Below are 20,945 nucleotides of genomic sequence, written 5' to 3'. Positions count from 1 at the left end.
GGCGGGGAAGCAGGTTCCAATGTTTACAAAATTCGGTTCTCCCCTCCATCCTCATAATTTAGGTAGAATTACCTCGCCCTTGAAAGACCAGGGAGCAGAGAGGAAGGACTGGCCTGGTGGACTGGCTGGCATGTAAGTGCAGGGGCTGTACTTGGAGGCAGGGTTAAGTGCAGGACTGCCTGACCTCTTTCAATAATCCGGGTGAAGTCTGAGAGAGATCCCCAGACAGTTTACATTATGGAGGGCAGGAAAATTACAAATGAAGTCAGAATACTGTTCTAGATGAAGGCTGTTTTTAACCTCAGCCCTCCTGACATTTGGGGCTGGATAACCCTTTGATGTGGGGCTGTCCTGTGCACTGTGGGATGTTCACGCATCCCTGACCTACCCACCAGACAGAAGTAGCGCCCACCTCCCACGTTGCGACAACCAAATACTTCCAAAATCTAGAGTTTGAAATTTTTTTTTTAAGTCAGAGGAGAAATGATTGAGTTTGGGCAAAATTTATCAGCTGTATTAAAGAAGGCGTCTCCACTATCAGTTTTGTCAAGTACTAAGCATTTGGGTCGAGACCTAAAGCATATGGTGTACCCAAACCACTTAATCCACTCAGGTCACCTCCCTGGCCCCAGGGAGTCAGCCCTCCCTGACCTCACATAGCCAATGATGACAGCCTGCTTTGAAAGAATTGCAAAGTGCATTATTTCAGGAATATAGCTACAACTCCTCCACTGGGACCGTCACCAACCTCCAGTGCTGGGTGCTGTTCTGAGGATAGCCTCACACTTGGAGAAGCTCGACATTTTACTTATAATTTTGAGCATAGAGGCATTCGGACAAAAAGACTAAAAGGATAGTTAATGAAATCTCCGATGGCCTAATGAGAAAGTGCCTGGCGTGTGATAACTCTCAGAGGAAAACTGGTGGGGGGGTGGTCAGGGGCGGTGCGGGGAAACTATAAGCTCAAAAAAAGACAAACAGAAGTCATGATGAAATAAAATTCACCTTTTAAGGTAAGACAAGAAATGTTTAAGCATTTAAACATCAAACGTTTCCTGTGCCCTTTGGCCGCCGTCCTCTGACGTACACAGCGCATCTGTATTACGTGTTAACCAGACTCCCCGAAGGCAGAAATACCTGTTTGACCATAAAGATCAATTTTCCTCCTATTGACGCGAGCCATGTAACTCGCCAGAAGATAACATCGCCCTCTCGATCCTGCAAAGGATCGCGGCGGCCCACCTCCTTGCCTTATACATGCAGAGATCTTGGATGAACATTCCCTACAATGCCAAGATGTAATCTCCCTTAAAGGCAACGACTGGTGTGGAATAGACTGGTCATGGGACCTGGGGAGATACTGGACTGCATCTAATGGGGGTTCTTAGCTTAAATACTTACTTAGGACCTTATTCACGTTACAAGCTTTATTACTTGTATTTTGCCTATTTTATAAGATTATTGTTTCTTGCAGTACCGAACGTGACTGAGCTTCAGTTAAAAGTAACGATAATTAGGTGACTTGAAACGACTGATCAAATATATAGTCTTATAAGATCAGTGATGGTAAGAGTGTAACTCCAGATGTGGGAAGAAGCAACAAGAGGGAACTGTATCCTGGACCCTAACAGACCAGTAAGATGGGGGCCCGGAGGCTTCTGCCTGCTGTTAACAGGGTCTAGTCCAGTAATGTCACATTGAGTGGCCAATCAACAAAATCCTTGCCTAACTCGGGAATGAGCATTCCCAGCACCACGGGACAAATTGGTCATGAGATGCCTCCCGAACCTTGGTCAGACTTAAGACCAAAAGGGAGGGAGTGTCAAATAAAGAACGTTGCCCACCATCCGGTCCAGAAGAATCAAGGCATCGGCCACTGTGGCTGCTGACCTACAGTACACCCTGAAGGCTGAAGATCAGGATGAGGTGCCTTCAGGTAGTTGGGTATCTTCAGAAGAATTTTTTTATGAACCTGGATTCTTGCATCTTCCCATACTTAGAAAAGCACTAAAATCATTAACTAAGATGTCTGTCTTTGGAGGCTAGCAGCAACCTTCTCCTGTGATGTTTATTGATGTGTATTTGATTGCACGGGACCTCCTCACCAAAATCACATATATACTGGCTGGCCTCCCCCCACTTACCTCTTTGGAGCCATTCTTAGAGCTCTCTGAGAGACCGTCTCCCAGGTCATAATTCTCAGTTTGGCTCTAATAAAATTTTCCATTTCTTTCTTAAATTGACTATTGATTAATTTTTGCATTGATTGACTATTGATTACATGTTTGTTTTTTGGGTACTTTTCTTTTGTTTTTGTTTTTGTTTTTTGGGAGGGGAGGTAATTAGGTTTATTTATTTATGTATTTCTTTTAACAGAGATACTGGGGATTGAAGCCAGGACCTCGTGCATGCTAAGCACACACTCTTCCACTGAGCTCTACCCGCCCCCTACTTCTTTTGTTGTTAGTAGTTAACAGCAAGGGAGCCAGAAGACAGAAGATGTGTATCCACGGGGCAGTTCTGTGTGCTTGTTGCTGCCATTTGTTGACCATTTACTATCTGTTAAGCTCTGAGCAAATTGCTTTCCATACGTCCCCTTATTTCAAACCCTTCTGAGGGGGCACTGTTATCCTCATTTTCCAGAGAAGGAAACTGAGGCTCACAGACCCAGGCTGTACTTTATTAGTCCACAGTAAGAACAATAGTTACCATTTATCAAGATAACCATTACTCTCAGTATTTCACTTAATGTTTAAGGTGACCCTCCCAGAGGCTCCCCCCAACAGTGCTCTTGGGGTTCTCTGCCCTCCTCTGCTTTCTCTGCTCTCCACCCCAGGCTGGCCATCTCTGCTTCTTCTTCATTCTCCTTTGTCCACCATGGGACCCTGAGGAATTCAGACATTAGGGGAGTATCTCTTCCTTCTTGGTGTTTCCCTCTGTTAAAGCGATTCCACTATTAACATGGCTTAATTTGCTCCAAACAGACTGGCTAAGGTTTCAGAACTTCTCATCCCCAATCTCATCACGTGCTCTCAGCATTGCTGCTGGGTTTCCCAGTCTCACCCTGGGAGGTCCTTCCCCCCTTCTCCAGTCTGGAAGCCCCCGGGAACCTTTTGCCTGGGCCATTTCTCCCCTCCTGCTCCCAGTGAGGCTGGGCTGGCTGGGAACTACCTGCCTCACCAGCACTGCTGTCTCCTGGGTCAGATGAGGATATCCCACACCCTTCAATATATTTCGAGACTTGAGGAAACACCTCTCTCCCTGATGTTACCCTCTGTCAAAGGGACACCAAACCAGTACTGCCCAGCCTTCTCCCGCGGACAATTTGGTGAAATGCTCATTTTGTTTTTACCTCCACTGCCACTCCCTGGGGAGCACAGGTGCACAGCCATGGGAAATGGGGCGGGACAGGATGTCTAAGTGAAAACACCACGCGCATCACAGAACCGTCACTCCAACCCCTGTTTGGGGCTTTGCTGTTTGGCCCAGGATCTCTCAGGGGGTCTCCCATCCCGCAGACACAGCCTTCCAGGGACGAGTCCACCACTCCCCAGCCATGCTGCACTGGTTCCAATCCCGCCCTGCAAACCGATTAAGCTCGAGGAGCCCCCACTCTCACCAGCCTCCTGAGATGAAGGAACAGGGACTCCAAGAGGTTGTGTGTGCCACCTTTTACACCAGAGGGGTTAAGCACACGTTCTGGAGGGAGATTGCCTGTCACTTGTCCCCTGGGGGTGTTATTTAACTGCTCTGTGCTTCAGTTCCCTCCTCTGAAAAGTGTGGCTGACAGATACTAGCATCTAATATGGCATGAGATGGTGAGGATTCAGTGGGTTAACCCACCCAAAGAGCTCAGCACAGGATCTGATGCGTATTACTATTCAGTAAGGATTGATTGAACATCTGCCCCATGCTGGCTGGTCTTTCCCAAAGTCACAATGTCAGTCGGTGGGAAATGAGGGATTAAATCTCAGGTCTCTTACTCAAAACCACTGCTTTGCCCAGGACCCATGTGTCTCCATCCTTACACATTCCCTCCTCTGGGGGTCGACACTGAGCTGGAGCACTGTGAATGCTCCAGCTTCCTGGATGCAGTTTAAAGAGCCCCTCGGCCTCTGATCTCTGAGTCAGCTAAAAATCGTGGTGACTGATGGGGCCCAACAGTCGCCCTCCACAAAGGGTCCCTGCTGCGGGACCATCCGTGTTAACAAAGGGAACTTGGGGAACTCCCCCTCTCACCCCTCCAGGAGACTAGCTAGAGGATCGCTGGGAGCTGGGTACCGAGGGTTCCAGATCCTCACTTCAGGGATCTAGCCTTCTATCCCATGATAGGGGACAATAGAATACTGGGAAAAAACCCAGACCAGGCCCCTTCATCTTGGAATGGGAGGCAACGTGAGGGATGGAAATATATGGGCGTTCGGCTCTAAGACCTCAGACAAGCAGTTTGCTCTCTCTGAACCTCAGTTTCTGCCTTCCCAAACAAAGGGCACAACCAGAACATGTATGTTACAAAGCTAATCCTTGATAAAAGCCCAATTACTCTTTCATTACCAGAAGGCTCTTCTTAAAGGGCTCCCGTTCTGATGTGGTTTTCTAACTGTGATGCAGGGAGCCCCAGAGTTTGTGCAGGACGTGGTCTGGGCTCCCCGGCCCCACTTCAAGGGGAGCAGGTGCTCAGATGTCAGTTACATATGTTAGGTTACGTTACTAAATAAGATGTGCATTTAAGGAAAAAAGGATCTATTCTCCATCCCAACTCAACATTTAAAATTAGCCTAGGGACAGCCCTGACCTTGACGAGTCATCTAACGACACACAAATAGTAAGAGTGGCCAGAACTGCTCCTTGTCCGCTGATGTCCACTCCCCCCACCCCTTTACCTTTCATACACTGAAATCCTGAATAAGCAGTGTCACGGCCTCCTCCAGTAAAGACGACGTTTCCCACCCTTCCTCGAAGCTAGGTGTGCCCATATCACTGAATTCTGGTCAAGCTGAATTAAGCAGGATTGGTGTACGCAGTTCTCAGAAATGTCCTTAGAGGGTGTGTTTGTTAGTCAGGGTTCCCCAGAGAAACAGAACCAATAGGAGATCTAGATGCAGATCTATTACTAGGAATTGACTCACGTGACTATGGAGGCTGAGGGGTTCCTCGATCTGCCTTCAGCAAGATGGAACCCCAGGGAAGTTGGTGGTATAATTTTGTCTGAGTCTGAAGGCCTGAGAACCGGGCAAGCTGATAATGTGAATCCCAGTCCACAGGCAAGAGAAGATGAAGTGAAATGTCCCAGCTCAAGCAGGAATAAAACGGGGAGAATTTCTTCTTCCTCCACCTTTTATTCTAGTCAAACCCTCAGTAGATTGGACAATGCCCAACCACACTGGGGCGGGCAATCAGCTTTACTAAATCCACTGATTCAAATGCTAATCTTATCAGGAAAATTCTAACAAACACACCCAGAAACAATATTTAAACTGGGAACACATAAAATGAGCCATCACAGAGGGAGAATGTGCTTCCTTCATCTCTTCCTCCCACCTGCTAGTCAGAATTTGGGTTGATGGCTGGAGCTCCAGCAGCCATCTAGGGTCATGAGTTGACCTTGAAAATAGAAGTCACGCAGAGCAAAGCAACATGAAAGGAACAGTGAAGCATCACTCCAGCCCTTCACTGCCTTCCTTCCACAACTATGAGCAAGTGACAAATACATCTCTATGAGGTTTAAGCGACAGGTATTTTTGTTTTTCTGTTACATGTAACCAAACTTCCTCATAACTAACAAAATGCCAATGTATCACGCTTAGTGGAAGATGGTGGGTTCTATGGCTTCTTTATTTGCTGTTCCTTTCCGCTTTTATTAGTATAGTGCATTTGGACTCACATTCTCCCTCCAACGACAGACTCTTGATTCAGGGAATGTCTGAATCAATGCCTATAGTTGCTGCATCCTTGATAGACAGGACAAGAGGTTGGGAGGAGAGAGGACAAATTCCAAATTTAGGGCAGAACAGACCACTTCCTCTCTGTCATTCATCTGTTCCTTTTCATTTACCGTCTCTGACCAACTCTGTGCAGGTACTGTGCACTCTCTCATCTAATCCTCACCAACAACGTGATGAGGGAAGCATCACCCCCATTTCCCAGAGGCAGAAACTGAGGTTCTGCGAGGTAAGGAAACAGCAGAGTGAGAATGTCTGCCTCCCTTGATTCTGCACTGATTATTTTTTAAATCATCAAATACATTTTCATTTGACTAGTGGGAACTTGGCTCAGGTATTTCATAGATTTACTGCAACAAGGCAGAGAGTGAAATAGTATGAAAAGTGTCTAGTTCCCAGGTGATTAGGGGCTGGGATTGGTCAACCAGTTAACCATTGTTTATTGAGCACCTACTGCGTGCCATGCCACTGATTTTGTCTCAGAGCATCACTGATGTGATGTTTTCAGAGCACCTTCTCTCTGAAGCACGAGCATCACTGGTTCTGTGCAGAACCCACATTGCCCTGGCACACTCCTGTGGTTCAGAAGGAAAGAGGTCAGCCAGGGGCACAGGGAGCTGGGTCTCCTTCCACCTCTAACACCTGCTAGCTGTGTGCCTTCACATAGGTTGGCTAACCTCTCTTGTCTTCTATCTCTCCTTTCAGGGCATTTGAGAGTTTTTGCCACCTTTGCTCCTTTTGAGTGTTGCCTAATTCAGACTTGCTCAAAGCTTGTCAGGCAGGGCTATTTAGAGTTGTCCAGGAAATTACACTCTCAGTGAATTCAGGAACATTCCATTAGGACACCAAAATAATTCACATAAATAAATATCAGGCTTCACTTGCAGTTGCCTTTTATAAAAGAGAAAGCGTTTGAGAAGGAACTGTTGTTATAGTCCCTGGAATCCTGTTCTTATCTCCTCCTTAATCTTTTTCTTTCAGGACACTCCTCTGGGAAGGAGTCCCATCGGTGTGCCTTTCCAAAATATATTTGATAAGAATAACCCAGGGCTCTTGATGAAACTAGCAAACAAACAGAACCAGGGTCCCAGGTTGATCTTGGAGTTGTGACTCTGCAGGTCAGAATGAGGCTGGGAATAAATATTCTTAGGAAGCACCCAGGTCCTGGACTAAACCAAGACTTAAGTTCAAGTCCTGAGGCTACAGGGAAGCTGGGATCAGAAGTCTGAATCCTGATTTTCCTGTTCATTAGCTGTGTGATCTTGGGCAGGTCTTCTCAACTCACAAGGTATTCACGAGCAAGGGGCCACATTACATGTCAGATCACGCTCCCGGCTGAAGTGCTGATGGGTGGAAAGTGAGAACCCAGACTGTCCCTGGGTGTTCCAGAGCCCAGAGGGGAGACTGCCAAAGAGAAGGACCACCAAAGGTGAGGAATGCCACCAAAGCAGAGGAGGACCCCATAGAGGTACCCAGGAACCTGGCCTGGTCTGCGGGGGAAGGAGTGGCTTCCTTGAGAAAGGGTTAAGGATGCAAAGGATGACTAGGACTTAGCCAGGTGAACAGGTGGGACAAGAGCACTGCAGGTGTCAGGACAAATGCACAGAGGCCTCTTGAGGAGTTCAGGAGATGACGGGGTAGCCAGGGAACAGGGGCAGGAGGTGAGGCAGAACATGCCGGGTCTCGTCCATACACGTGCCCTGTTCTAAGGGCAAAGGAAAGTCACTTAAAGATTCAGGACGGTCATGGCACGTTTCTCAGCCTCCGAATCTTCATCTGTAGACCAGGAGACTTGACATGTCCCCTGCTTTCTCTGTTTCCCACTTGCGGTGTAATTCCCCACCCAGAGGAGCGATGCTTTCAAAGTGGAAGCCAGAGCTTGTCCCTCATTTGCTTAAAAGTCGCCGATGGCCCCCATCTCAACCTCCACTCAGAACAACGTCCAAAGTGTCCGGCGTGGCCTGTAATCCCCGTGGCCCCCAGACACCGGGGCCCACTTCCCCTCCGGCTGTGCCCTGAGCACATCCTCTGCGAGGGGGACCTCAGCCCCAGATGCCACACAGCCTCTCCGGACTGCGCCCCTTGCTGCCCCTGGAGGCAGCTAAGTTTTGGGGGGGCATTCTCATCTGTCATCTCACACGCGTATTTGTCCAGTTCTCTCTTGCCAGCTCCCCCAGGAGAAGGCAGCCCCTGGGGAGCAGGACCTGGTGTCTGCTTGCTGGGTCCCGTGCAGAGCGCCAGCCCATGATATGTGTTGGTTAAATAGCTGAACAATACTTATCGTGCAGGTTTGAGAAGCTTGAATAATAGACTGATTGTATACATAGTGTTGGGTTCAGTATGTACTTGGCAAATACTTCCTTGTTTCTTTCTACCCTGGTTCCCCGTCTTCCAGACTCTCAGTTCAAAGTCCTTCCCGGAACACCTTTCACCCCGGGCCCCCAGTTGCCCCACTAGGCCCTCTGCCCTTCCTGCCGACCCCTGGCTCTGTCCCTGACTGTCCCGATGCTGGCTTGGCGGCATCCCTAGAGGAAGTGTGGTATGTCACGATTGCCACACAGCCTGGTTGAGGCAGTTTGGACGTTAGCAACTCAAGTCATTGTCCTGCTGCCCTTGGACCCTGTGTGGTCAGGGCCTGGGTGTGGCTGTCACTTCAGCCAGCATCGAATGCATGCCAGGACATGTAATGAACCGGGACCATTTTGCAGGGACAGAAAAACAAAACCCTTCCTTGAGCCTTGATTGATGGCTCCTTTTCTTCTGATCTTGACACAGACAGACAGTTTTCACCTGAGTGTTTCCAGCAGTGACCTGGGTCAGGTGCAGAAAGTCTGCTGGCCGCCCCCAACCCCTTCCTACAATCTGCCTGCAAGATTCATGGAGGCAGCAAGCTGTCAGCGGGGAGGCTCAGGCGACGTCTGGAAAGGCTCTCTCCTCCTTGTCTCTTACTCAGAACGCATGCGGATTTAAACAATAAGGGCCTACGTGAGAGCATCACTGAGAAACAGAGTCTTAGCTGCCAACGGGTCTGGACAATCACCCAGATCAGGGGGTTGAACTCAAGGCTCCGGGTTGGCTGAGGGGTTTAGACTTGGGTGCTGAGCCTGTGTGCCAGGTGGTGTGGGCCCCTGTGCAGGTCTGTGGGCAGAAGGTGCTTGATTTTTCAGATTCTCAGAACCGACCTGTGTAAACGTCCGGCCTGGAGAAGAGAAAGAACAACCCACCTGCGATCACAGAGCAATGGCAGCTCAGTCTCCCGGGGCCCCAAGACAACCACTCACCAGGTCACTGGCGCTGTTCAGAGCAAAACAAGGGGCAGATAAATGCGAGCAAACACAGGAACAGTACAAACCAAGCTTAGAGAAAACAAAACAAAGCAAAAGGAGCTACACCAACACGTTCACCACGCTTGTTTCTGGGAGCAGTGGGACAAAGTCTTTTTCTTTTCTAGTCTTAAAAAATGTTCTGTCTTTTCCAGATTTTCTATTTAAAAAGCCTTTGCTTGGAAGCATTATCATTAAAAGAAGAAAACTTTCTTTGAAGGAAAAAAAATCACTATAATTGAATTAAAATATCTCCATCCAATCCCTCTTTTTATATTTTTTTAGATTTAAAAGCTTTTTGATTGTTTCGAGTTTGTAAGTGATACATTTGGTAACCAACTTTTCTAGAAAAAAGCATGAAAGTTTAATAATGCATTAGTTTAGTTTTGGAGGGGAGGGATTAATTAGGAGTTTGGGATTAACCTATATAAAATAGATAGCGAACAAGGGCCTGCTGTGGAGCACAGGGAACTGTATTCAATATCTTGTAATAACCTATAATGGAAAAGAATCTGAAAAATAATATATATAATAATATATGAAAAATAATATATATTATATATATATATATGTATAACTGAATCACTTTGCTGTACACCTGAAACCTTGTAAATCAGATTTACTTCAATTTAAAAAAAAAAGAATGCATTAGTTTTTACTCTGGAAGTATTTAGTTTAAGGGCGTCACAGAAATACTTTAAGTGGGTGGATATGACTCAGGGGTAGAGCACACGCTTAGCATGCAAGAGGCCCTGTGTTCAATTCCCAGTACTTCCGTTTAAAAAAAATACATAAATAAACCTAATTACCTCCTCCCCTCCTCCTCAAAAAGAAATATTTTAAAGGGTAATTTTTGTGTTCTAAGTTCCGTAAACATCAGAGCACATTATTTGGAAAGATGCTTTTTTACGGATAGTTTTTAAAGAATTTTCATATAAACTGTTTGTGAAATTTAATTTCTTCAGGGGCTGAACTAAATTCTATTAGCTAAGTTTGCCCTGAGACACTACTTCAGGGCAACCCTCATATTTTTCTATTCTTAGCTTCAGAGGACGTTTTAAAAATAAAATTTTAAATCGTAACGTCAGCTGTTGAGTCCAGTGTGAGAGCTGATGAACTTGGTAATTATAAGGTTTCCTAGAATAAATTTAAGTGACACATAAATACTTGCAATCAGCTGTTCTTGTTGCTGTAAACATCTCTCTTGCCTCTTCAAGCCTGGGTAAAGCTACGCTAGTTGTTTCCACTTCCAGAAAAATGTGAATTAAGCATCACTAATTTATGAGACTTCATTGTAGCCAATTGTTTTGATTCATCTGGGGCAGATGTCTAGCCTCTAAACTGTCCTCTGAAAGTTATCCTTATTCTGGTGGAGAAGGGACACCTTTTTTTTTTGGTCACCCTTTGCTAATATTAGAATCAAGCTTCCAAGTCCATGCCTGTTTATATCTAGTTATGTCATCTTCTAGAATTTCATTCTGAATTTATAGGGATAAAAATAATCTGACTAAGGGGGGAGGGTGTCGCTCAAGTGGTAGAGTGCATGTTTAGCATGCACAAGGTCCTGGGTTCAATCCCTAGTACCTCCTCTAAAAATAAATAAATAGACCTGATTACCTCCCCCCAACCAAAAAATAAAATAAAATAAAATATTAAAAAATTAATAAATAATCTGACTGAATATAAGCCATTAAACTAAATATAAGCCATTGTGTCTTTAAATATATATGTCTGACTTTAAAACTTTGTTCTGCTTCTTACTAGCTGTGTGACCCTGGGCAGCTCACACAACTTCTCTGATCCTCATCTATAAAGCAGTGATGGTAATATACATGCCATAAGATGTATATGCTGTCAGATTGCTGTTTGGGGAAATAAGGGTTTGGGGAACTAAAAGTATGTGATGGCATTATTACAAAGCACATTTAATTTTTTTTCCTTTTCTCCAGCTAATTCTCAGAGAATAATGCCAATAGTATTCAGTTACGCAAACATTCATTGAACACTTGTTATATGCAAAGTCCTGGGGATACCAAACCTCCAGTCAAGATGTTTAAGAAGCTTATCGTCTTCTAAGAAGGACAGACCCCTCTTATGTCATAATTACACGAGCCTGGGAAAGCTGCTTGAACTGAAGACTAAAGAAAGTATTCAGGATTCCCAGGGAAAGGAATATTAGTTTTACCTGGTACAAAAGAGTTTTTACAAAAAAGGTTTCAGAGTCTCAAGCTAGCCCTTGTGGGATGGAGAGTTCTGACCTGAAAGAAGAGCAGGATTTGGAAAATGGAAGGGAGAAGGAACGTTCACTACAAGAGGCAAAAGCACGATCGAAGGCCAGACGGAAGAAATACGTGTGGTGTGGTTGAGGGTCGCTGCGGAGGACTGGGTCTCCTCGGGGAGAGGACCGAGTAACAGAGAGAGGAAGATGGAAAACAGAGTGGCTAAAGGCCTAGGTAGAAACCACTGTGGCGTGTCCACGTTGCCTCTGCCACGTGCCCGCCCCTTTAAGGCAGCCTGATGTTCCATAAAGGCAAGTCGTGGAACCCGAGTGGCGGCTCAGCAGCACTTACCACCTTCAATCCGTTCACTCAGCAAAGACTCAGTGAGCATCTACTATGTGCCAGGTCTGTTAGAGAGCCTTGGGAGGCAATATTGAGCAAAGCACAGTTCCTGTCTTCATGGGGTTCCATTCTACCAGGGCAAACAGACAATGATAAATAAACATCCTGTAGGATACAATTTAAGGAATAGTGCCATGAAGTCAAAAAAAAAAAAAAAAGTATAGGGGACAGAAAGAGCTATTTTCCATGGGGTGTTCAGAGATGGCTCTCGGAGGTGATGCTGGAGCAGAGACCAGAGTTAAGTGGACAACTGTGGACCGAGGGTTCCAGGGAGAACAGCCAGTGCAAAGGCCCTGGTGCAGGACTGCTTCACGTGCTCATGCAACATCGAGGGTCCTGGTGGCTGCAGTGCAGTGTAAGGACATGAAGTCAGGGGTTTGAAGATACAGATGAAGGCTTCTAAACCCTAAACTCTGTAATCTGCCCCCTAATCATGCTCTGACCTTCTGAGCTTGATCCTCCTGGAATTTGAACTTGGGCTTTCTAAGACAGATTCTCTTGACCCCCTATTGGCTCCCCCTGCCCTTATGGGAACCCCTAACCCTGATGTGGCCCATGGCACATAACCTTGGACACTAGTCTTCAGAAAGGAAACGCATGGGGAAGGGGTTTTATCACCCCTGTAACTGTGCCTCCCTGACAGGTGTCCTCATCAAATTCTTAACTTTGATTCTCCAGGCTGGTGGCCAGGGGGGAGGTTCCCTGGCAGGGAGGGCCATGGCAGTCTTGGCTGTGAGACTCCCCGTTCCCTCGGAGTCTCCCTGATGTCACCACACCCCTGCTAGTCCTTTACTTCTCTGACCTAACCCTGAACACAGACACACCCATCAATTTGCCCCAGCTCAGCTGAGACTGGGCTGGATGGCTTAGCACAGTTTTATAGGGGATTGGAGAGCACCAAAGGGACATGAATAGAGTCAATGACACCGCCACCAACATGGCTGCTCTCAGAACCCTAAAGGTCACCCGCAGCTGTCCCATGCCTGGCTCAGCCTCTTCCCAGGCAGTAGCCACTGCTGAGCCTTAGCATCTGGCACCCCTTCTCCCTACTTCTGGGGTCCAGGTCCCCACAGCGGGGCCCATGGAGAAGCAGTCGGTCGGCTCCTTGCCAGTGTAAGGCCTGCCCTCCAAGCTACTTCCCGTTCCAGCATCTTCCCCTTCCCGCCTCACTGACATCAGGGACGTCCACTCTTATGTGGGACACCCCGCCCAGCGCCCCAAGGGCTTGCAGCCCCAGCTTTATCACATCAAAGTGAAACCCAGTCCCTCTAAAACTGAGCTCCCTCACTGAGTTTATGATTACCCTCTCTGTCCAAACTCATTCCCTTTCTTGTTCCGCCGCTGTTCCACTCAGGACTGATGAACATCAAAGAGAAGTGGGGACTGAAACCAAGCAGGACCCTGTGGGGCCTTCCTGAGTACAAAAGCCCCTCCGTGCCCATCTCTTATTTGTAGGAAAAAAGGCTTCTGTCTCCTAGGCCTTCCCCAAGTCCCACAGAACAGACTCAAGCAGTTACAGATTAGGACAATGGAATCTCAGGCCTCCTGGGTCCTCCTGGAGCTAGATAACCGTCTGGTGCATATCTTGGAGTTGTTCTATAGAAACGAAAACTCCTGCCCTGGGTGAGGATGCTGACTACATGCTGACCACAAGCACGTGGACCCCAGACTGGCTGGAGCCAGAAGGCTGATGATGAAGATTCCTGCAACAGCCACCAATCAGAAGAATGTCCATGAGCTGATCACACGTCTGAGGACCCTCTCCCCTCGCACTCTCTTTAAAGCCCTTCCCTGAAAGTCATCAGGGAGTTCAGATCTTTTCAAATTCCAGAAGGACCCATTCTCCTTGCTTGGTACCCTGCAAATGAACCCTTATTTTGCTGCAAACCCCACTGTCAGAGTTTGGCTTTCTTTGCCTCAGTGTTTGACAAGAGCACTGCCCTCTTGGTGTCATTTAGAAATCACAGACTCTCCTGCAGTAGGGGTCTTCACAGCTCCACCTGGTGCCCCTGTCCTGAGCTGCTTAGGGCAGGAATTCCCACCTGGCCCGGCCCCTCAAAGTTCATCTCTGCTCGCCAGCCCAGCACGGGGACTCTGCCTGTGCAGCCAAGTCTTTGGCTCAAGGGCCCAGGGGGCTCACCAAGGATGTCCTGAAGACCAGATAGTCTGGGGGAACGTGGCTTCTTTGACCCATCATGCCTTGACTGAGGAACTCTCACCCCGTTTACCAGTTAGATGCTAAAGCAAATGGAGCAGAGAAGTTGTCCACTTTCAAATGGGGCACAAGGCATGGTGCCTGGATGGGCTCAGGAGGACAGAGACCAAGAGGGACACACCACATAACACAGGGACTTACACCGATAGTAAATATCCACGTACACTCGATAGTGTGAAGGAAAAGCCGGGCTGGGCTAACAAGATAACTCACAAATCTAAGTATCGGAATACTGATCTGAGTTCTGCTGGACTAACTTATAAATCTAGGTTAATTAGTGTTGGTTTGCTGTTCATGTTTTCTGCTAGCCAGCTGGGTTTTCAAAGATATGTATCTGGCTTTGGAATGTTGGTTTGCTGCCTCCCCGCCCCCACTTTTGTGATGATAATGCTGCTAAAGCTGTTCCATGCCTACTGGCCAAATACCCCAAGCTTGTACTTTACCCTATAAAACCTCATGCGCACGTCTTGGAGGTGCTCAGAGCTTCGGAGCAGAAGCCCCTCTGAGCCCGCCAGCGTAATACATCTGAGTACTCCAACCCTCCGAGTGGTGCTTGTTTCTTGACTGGCCTGTCGTTTCCATAACAATAGAATTGATTCAAGACCACGCTGTATCCCAGACACAATGTATGTGGCCCATTTGCTTGATTCCCAAGGTGAAGAGACTTGGCAAAATTCCATTGCTGAGGAATGGGGGTGGGGCATTGGGTGTGGATTGGCCTGAATCCGGGCCTGGGATTTCGGCTTCCACCCCCGACTGCTTCTTGAGCAAAGAAGCCTGAAACGTGGGGAAGAGAAAACAAAAATTCACTAAGCCAGGTGTCTGGGTCCCTGGGACATTTTACGCTGAGCTCGTGGCCATGTCCATCATAGAGTGTACAGTGGAATCGTCTGGAATGCAGCAGGGAACCACCCAGCGAGAGTCCTACAAGAGTTGCTTCTGCTGCCACGGCCAGAAGAGAACAGCAGAAATGTTGCCAGATCTGCCTCGTCCCTGATGAACCAAATAACTCAGAGACAGGGTCTTGGAGCTTAGAAGGAAAGAGACAGCTTTACTGCTTTGCCTGGTGAAGGGGACTCACAGCAGGCTGGTGCCTTCTAAAGTGTACACCCGTCTTAGGGATGGGGTGGGGTGGTTATGTAGCCAGAGCTCAGAGCTCAAACAATAAACAGTCAACACATTCATTTTCCAAGTGATAAGACTTAGTCATGATGCCTCCAGGTGATCAATTCTATAGAGGCCAAAAGTTACCACTTTTTCAGTCTCTTTATCTCCTAAGAGCCCAAGGCGTGGTCTTCTTGGTATTTAGCCTACTTTGTAAGGTTACAGTTCTGTGACCTTCTCCCTGGAGAACAAGTCAGAAACCAAGTGTGATTATTACTTTTGATCACTGGAATAAAGCAGAAACAGAATTAATAGCTTTATTTTAACAAAGGGCCTGGAGCTGTGAGTAGCAATCGGTCAGGTCCGTTGACTGTTTGAAGGGCAAGCATAAGAATAAGCAATCTGTTAGCCTAAGTGTGGCCATTTTATTAATCCTCTTTCAATGTCCCCAAGACCAAGGCTTCCCCACCTCTAGAAGAGACAAGCGAACACATTTATGAACAGTCACCTCCCCATCTCCTATCAGCATGGCAGCCACCCTGAGAGGGTTGAATGGCACCCCCCCCGACAGGGTTGAATGGCCCCCCCCCAAATTCATGTTGAAGTCCCTACCCCCTTTTCAGAGGCAGGGTCTTTACAGAGTCGTTAGTTAAGATGAGTCATTAGGGTGGCCCCAAATCCAGAATAACTGGTGACCTTATAAAAGGGGGACACTTGGACACAAAGACAGACATAGAGAGAAGGTGACTGTCTATGAGCCGAGGAGAGAGGCCTGGGACAGATCCTCCCCTTGCAGTGCGATAGTGCACACCTGCTGTCTAAGCCACCGGTTTGTGGTCCTTGGTGCCAGCAGCCCTAGCAAACGAGCCCCCGCCCCACGAGGACAGTCGTTGTCTCTATTTTGCAGATGAGGAGAGAGAGGCTCAGAGAGCTTCCGCGTCCCCCTCAAGGGTCCCTGCCTCCAGTAAGAGGCAGAGCTTTGGTTGCCAAGCCTTTCCCACTGCACGGAGCTGCTCCTCCAGGGGCCGCAGGGGTCGGGGAGCCCGGGACAAGCTGCGCCCTCGTGCCGCAGCGGAGGACGCCCCGCCGGGAATTATGATCACTCGCTGCCCTCCTGCGGTTAGGGAGCAGCCCTTCCAGTGATCTCCCTGGTGCCCACGGGACAGGGCAGCGCCTTCCCGGAGGCAGGAGGGGATCTGATTCCTGGCAGCCAGGAGGAAGAAGAAGTTTCTTTATTTACGTTGCAAAGCCTTGTTGGGAGGTCCAGTTGTTTAAACCCGGAGCTGAACTCTGGGAAAGTAAATAAAGTGGCTGCAGGACATTTTTGAAAGTGAAAGTGTTGTGGCCCTGGGTGGCCGTCCCCTTTCCCACACTGGCATCATCCCATCGCAGCTCAGGGTTACCGACCCCCTCCCCAGGGCCTGCTGCCCCTCGGCCCTTCGCCCACCCCAGCCTCTCCACGCCTCCGAGAGGTGGGGGCTGCTCTTATTCCCCTGGAGAGCCAAGGAAATCCAAGCTCAAGGAAGCAGAGAAAGAGCCCAAACCACCCAGCCAGGGAGCGGCAGAGCTGAGATTCAAGCACCACCTTTCATTGTCGTGCCACAGAAATCATCTGGAGACAGTTGCAGGGTGCTTGCTGTTTGGAGGAGGGAAGGAGGGGAAATGAAGACACAGTCCAGCCTTTCTAGACTGCCTGGAGGGCCTCTGAGCTCTCTCCTGCTAACGACCGCCTCACCAACTTGGTCTCCTAACTGTGGTGTTGAAATTGGAAGCAGGTTGGCCCTATGACTGGGCCCCAGGGCCACAGAGCAGGTGCAAATGGCCACCAATTCAGGCAGATTTTGTGGAACAGGCTTCTCTGGAGAGAGAGGCAGCGGAGCCGGGAGCAAATTCCAGGTCATAAGACTGCTCGGGGCTTGCAGGGGCTGCCTCCTCATTTCCCTCCCGCTGATCCTGAGATGTCAGCTTTCCAGTGCTCAGGGAGACTCACTCAACTCAAGGGATGCAGTGGGCTGAAGGGGAAAAATGACTCACTGTGAACGACCACAGGATGGTAAAGAGCGAAGATTAAGCCCAGCAAAGAAGGGCCCAGCATCCACAGACCCGCCGCACGCCCTCCCCACCCGCGCTGCGCCCTGGGGGCCGCACCGGGATGCGGCTGCGTGGCCCCAGGGAGGGGACAGGAACAGAAGGGACAGGCTTTTCAACCAGAAAAGGCCCTCAGGGTTCCAAGGGGCCTCCTCACCCCAGAGGGTGGTGGGGCCCACAACAGGCAGGTGGCCCCTCCCTGAGCATCAGACAAAAAACACAGGAGGAAGATTTCTCAGCTGAAGCTCTTTCTGTGACAGGGGGGCGGGGGACGGTCATTCGGCAGATCCAGCCATGGGACAGGAATCAACTGGGCAGGACCCTCTTCTCCTTTTTCAAAAAATTGTAGTAGAACTCACATAACATAAAACTAACCATTTTATACACACACATACACACACACACACAGACATATATGTCTGTTACTGAATCACTATGCTGTACACCAGAAACTAACACAACATTGTAAATACTTCAATTAAAAAAAAATTAACCATTTTAAAGTGTACAATTCACTGGCATTTAGGACATTCACAGTCTTGCACAGCTACCACCCCGTCTAATTCCAAAGCATCTTCATCTCCCCAAAACAAAGCTCTGATCCCATTAAGCAGTTGCTCCCCACCCCTCTGTCCCCAGCCCCTGGCAGCCCCCAGTCTGCATCTATCGTTGTGGATTCACCTTTCCTAGGTATGTCGCTCAGATCAAAGTGTCCCACACTCTCTTCTCAGCGACCTGCAGAGCATCAGTGTAGGAGGGCGGAACTGTGGTTTTCATTTTCATACATTTTAACCTTTGTTGAGATTTTTTTGTGTGATAATGAAAATTACACATTTTGTGGTAGAAAACCTGGAAACAGAAAATCCCAAAGAAGAAACTTAAAATTGCTCCTAGTCCCATCCCTCAGAATACCTAGACTAATATCTTAGAGACAAGTCGCCCATCTTTCCCCCAAGCAAATGTTGATGAGCATCTAGGTTGCTCTACTGGGCTGTGTGCCTTGGGTTGGTTTCTTAACCTCTCTGTGTCTCATTTCCTCACCTGTACGATGGAGATGATAGTAGTACCTGCTTCATAGGTTCATTGAGAGGATAAGTGAGTGAATAATACACGTGAAGCACTGAAAATGGGACAAGCATGGAATAAACTCTTGGCCAATGTGAACACATCAGCTGTGATTATATTTTCTCCACAATTCAATGTCATGGGGATTATTTTATCTGCAGAAGAAGAAACCAAGGGTCAGAGAGGTCAGGTAAAACTTCCCCAAAGACCAAAGGAAGCAAGTATTCTTTTTTGAGTAGCTGTATGTGCTAGGTCATTATCATTGTCTCATTTTACAGAGAAGGAAACTGAGATGCTGAGAGGTTAAGTGTGTCCAAGGTGTCCAAGGTCACACAGCGAGTTAGGGGCAGAGCTGGTTCTTTGCAGGTCTGGTATCTTCCTCCATCCCGCTCCACTGCCTCCTCCCATGTAATGAAGGCCCCTAATACGGGATTTAGGAACATGCGGCCAGAGGTCCTCACCTCTGTGTGGCTCCAAGCATCCGATTCTGCGTTCCTGGTTCCTCAGAGCTGCCGTTTGCTTCCTCCCTGGCTTCTCGCTCTGGTCATCTCTTGGCTGCACCTGGAGATACTCAAGCAGTACCTCCAAAAAGCCGAGCAGGGACAAACACGCTGAGGAAGCCGGCTTGTCAGTCCCCAGGTTTCTGCTGCCGGAGCCGCTCAGGTGCTGCTCGGAGACCGTATGGAGCCCTTGGGCGATGCCTCGCCAGGATACACTAGCTGCTGCCTGCTGAGGGCCAGAAACCTGGCCTTGCCTCACGGACGCCATCCATTCAAGCCTCCCAACTCTGCCCTGGAGCAGGGTCAGCCCTGCAGTACGTGGGGAAATGCCTCAGCCCTTCCTTCCTCCGCAAGGAAAAGCTCTCAGACCTGAGCCAGCAGCCCTGCCGGCTCCCCTTGCTCAGGATTTCACGCTGTTACCAAAACAATTCAGTGGGCCGTGGAGCCTTCCCTGAGATTCCACGAGAGGGCTTCGAGGCTGCAGTCTTTTCCCAGGATGCTAATTAAAAACACTACCTGACCGATACAGCATCATAAATAATTCGACTTGGAGGAGCACAGGGACCCAGGGTTCACCTGCTGCTCACCTCCCCACAGAGCATCCTTGCTCCTGCCGTTTTCAGTCTTTCGGAGATCTCCCGGGATAGGAGTGCTTTTCGGCAGGAGCTGCTCCCTCATCACTGGGACTAGAGGCTGCCTGGGTCCTGGAGGCCCTGACAAGCCCCATCTGGGGGTGCTGCCTGGCTTGTCAAATGGGAGTTGAGTCTGGAAGCAGGACATCCTTCCCTTCAATGAAGATCCCGAGTGTCCTCCAGCTTGGGGCTTGGCAGGACTCAGGGAGGCCTTCTGGTTTTTGAGTTTCCAGAGTGTCCACAGGTGAAGCCTTATTTGTGAATTCAGAAATTACAGATGCCTTGGACTCTATCCCTTGAAGATGTCAGGCCCTCACTAGGTGAAGAGATGACGGAGCTCATGTGGCACTGTTGGGCTGGGCTGCACAGAGCAGGGACACTGTTGGTGCTATGGGTGTGGCCTTGACACTGGGGAAGGCTTAGAATGTCCTCTGGGGGCCTCTATCTACCCAACCTATTTCCTTGGCCTTTCTGAACTAACGAAAAACTCACTTAATACACCTGGAAAAAATCTCCACCCACCATGACCCATGGATGAGGTCCCCATGACTTGGACTTTAACTGATGGATCAGAGAACAGAACACCATGATCACTCCAGACTCTAAATGACACTTCTCTTATACATGTGGCAGACCCTCCTAGTGGTGTTCCACAGCTGACTCTGCCCTCTTCCCCTGCTGGCAAAGCCCAGGTCTGGGCATTCCCTCTCCCACATGCTCAAGAGAGCTGCCCCTCCATGGCCACAGGCAATGCATGTGGCTTCGTTTGAGCCATTTGTGGTCCCTTCATTCCCTGCATCCATGACCACTTAGGGGTGAGCACGGGATGCAGCCTCAGCTTCTGAGGCAGAAGGAGAGGTCCTTTGAGGACTTGGGGAAGGATTCCCCTCCTTAATGGAAAGGATATGTGAGGAGAAATTGCCCCTCCTGTTCTTGGACATAAGTCTATGGAGATATGTATTGGAGGCTAAGGCCACCATCCTGTGACCATGAGACAAACCCAAGCACAGAAGCCAGTAAACCAAGAAGCAGTGTAGAAAGCACCCAGGCCACTGAGGAAATTAAACAACCCGCTCCCAGCTAGCTTTGCACTTCTTGTATACAAGCTAATAAATCCTTGCTGCTGAAGCCATTGATTTCCAAATTTAGTGAGCGAGGATCTCTCAGGGAACTTGATGTAACACAGAGATATAAATTCATGGGACTGGAGTGAGGCCACTGGCTTTGCCTTTCCCAAAAGCTCCCAGATGATGCTGATGTTGGTTCAGGGACCACACTTCGAGTAACCAGGGCTGAACGTAATTTTAGTTGCATGCTCTATCGCTTGCAACCCAAAGCATCCTAGCTGATAGGAGCTTTAGGCCAGCACATGACAATGAATAATTGTACTGTGTATTGACAAAGCTCTGGTCCAATACTCATTCATTTGATCCTCGTCACAGACCTAGGAGGTGG

The 20,945-nt window shown here is 48.5% G+C and overlaps 1 protein-coding gene across 3 annotated transcripts in view; it reads right to left on the bottom strand.

The window, feature by feature from the left end:
- PROM1 (prominin 1) overlaps nt 1–20,945 on the bottom strand; it is a 144,116-nt gene that overhangs the window by 108,493 nt on the left and 14,678 nt on the right. The window contains exon 1 of one of the 3 annotated variants that reach the window (XM_074349988.1): nt 5,130–5,308. The exons of 1 other annotated variant lie outside the window; for it this stretch is intronic. The gene's annotated coding sequence lies outside the window, so the exon portion shown is untranslated. Of the gene's footprint in view, nt 1–4,883; nt 5,008–5,129; nt 5,309–20,945 lie in introns of those variants that run through there. One more of the 3 variants, XM_074349991.1, reaches the window with a different exon arrangement.

This window comes from Camelus bactrianus, chromosome 2 (genome assembly GCF_048773025.1).
Source record: "Camelus bactrianus isolate YW-2024 breed Bactrian camel chromosome 2, ASM4877302v1, whole genome shotgun sequence".
In the NCBI taxonomy this organism is placed as follows: Eukaryota; Metazoa; Chordata; class Mammalia; order Artiodactyla; family Camelidae; genus Camelus; species Camelus bactrianus.
The sequence above is the reverse complement of the archived record's forward strand: the minus strand, read 5'-3'. Positions and strand labels throughout refer to the sequence as shown.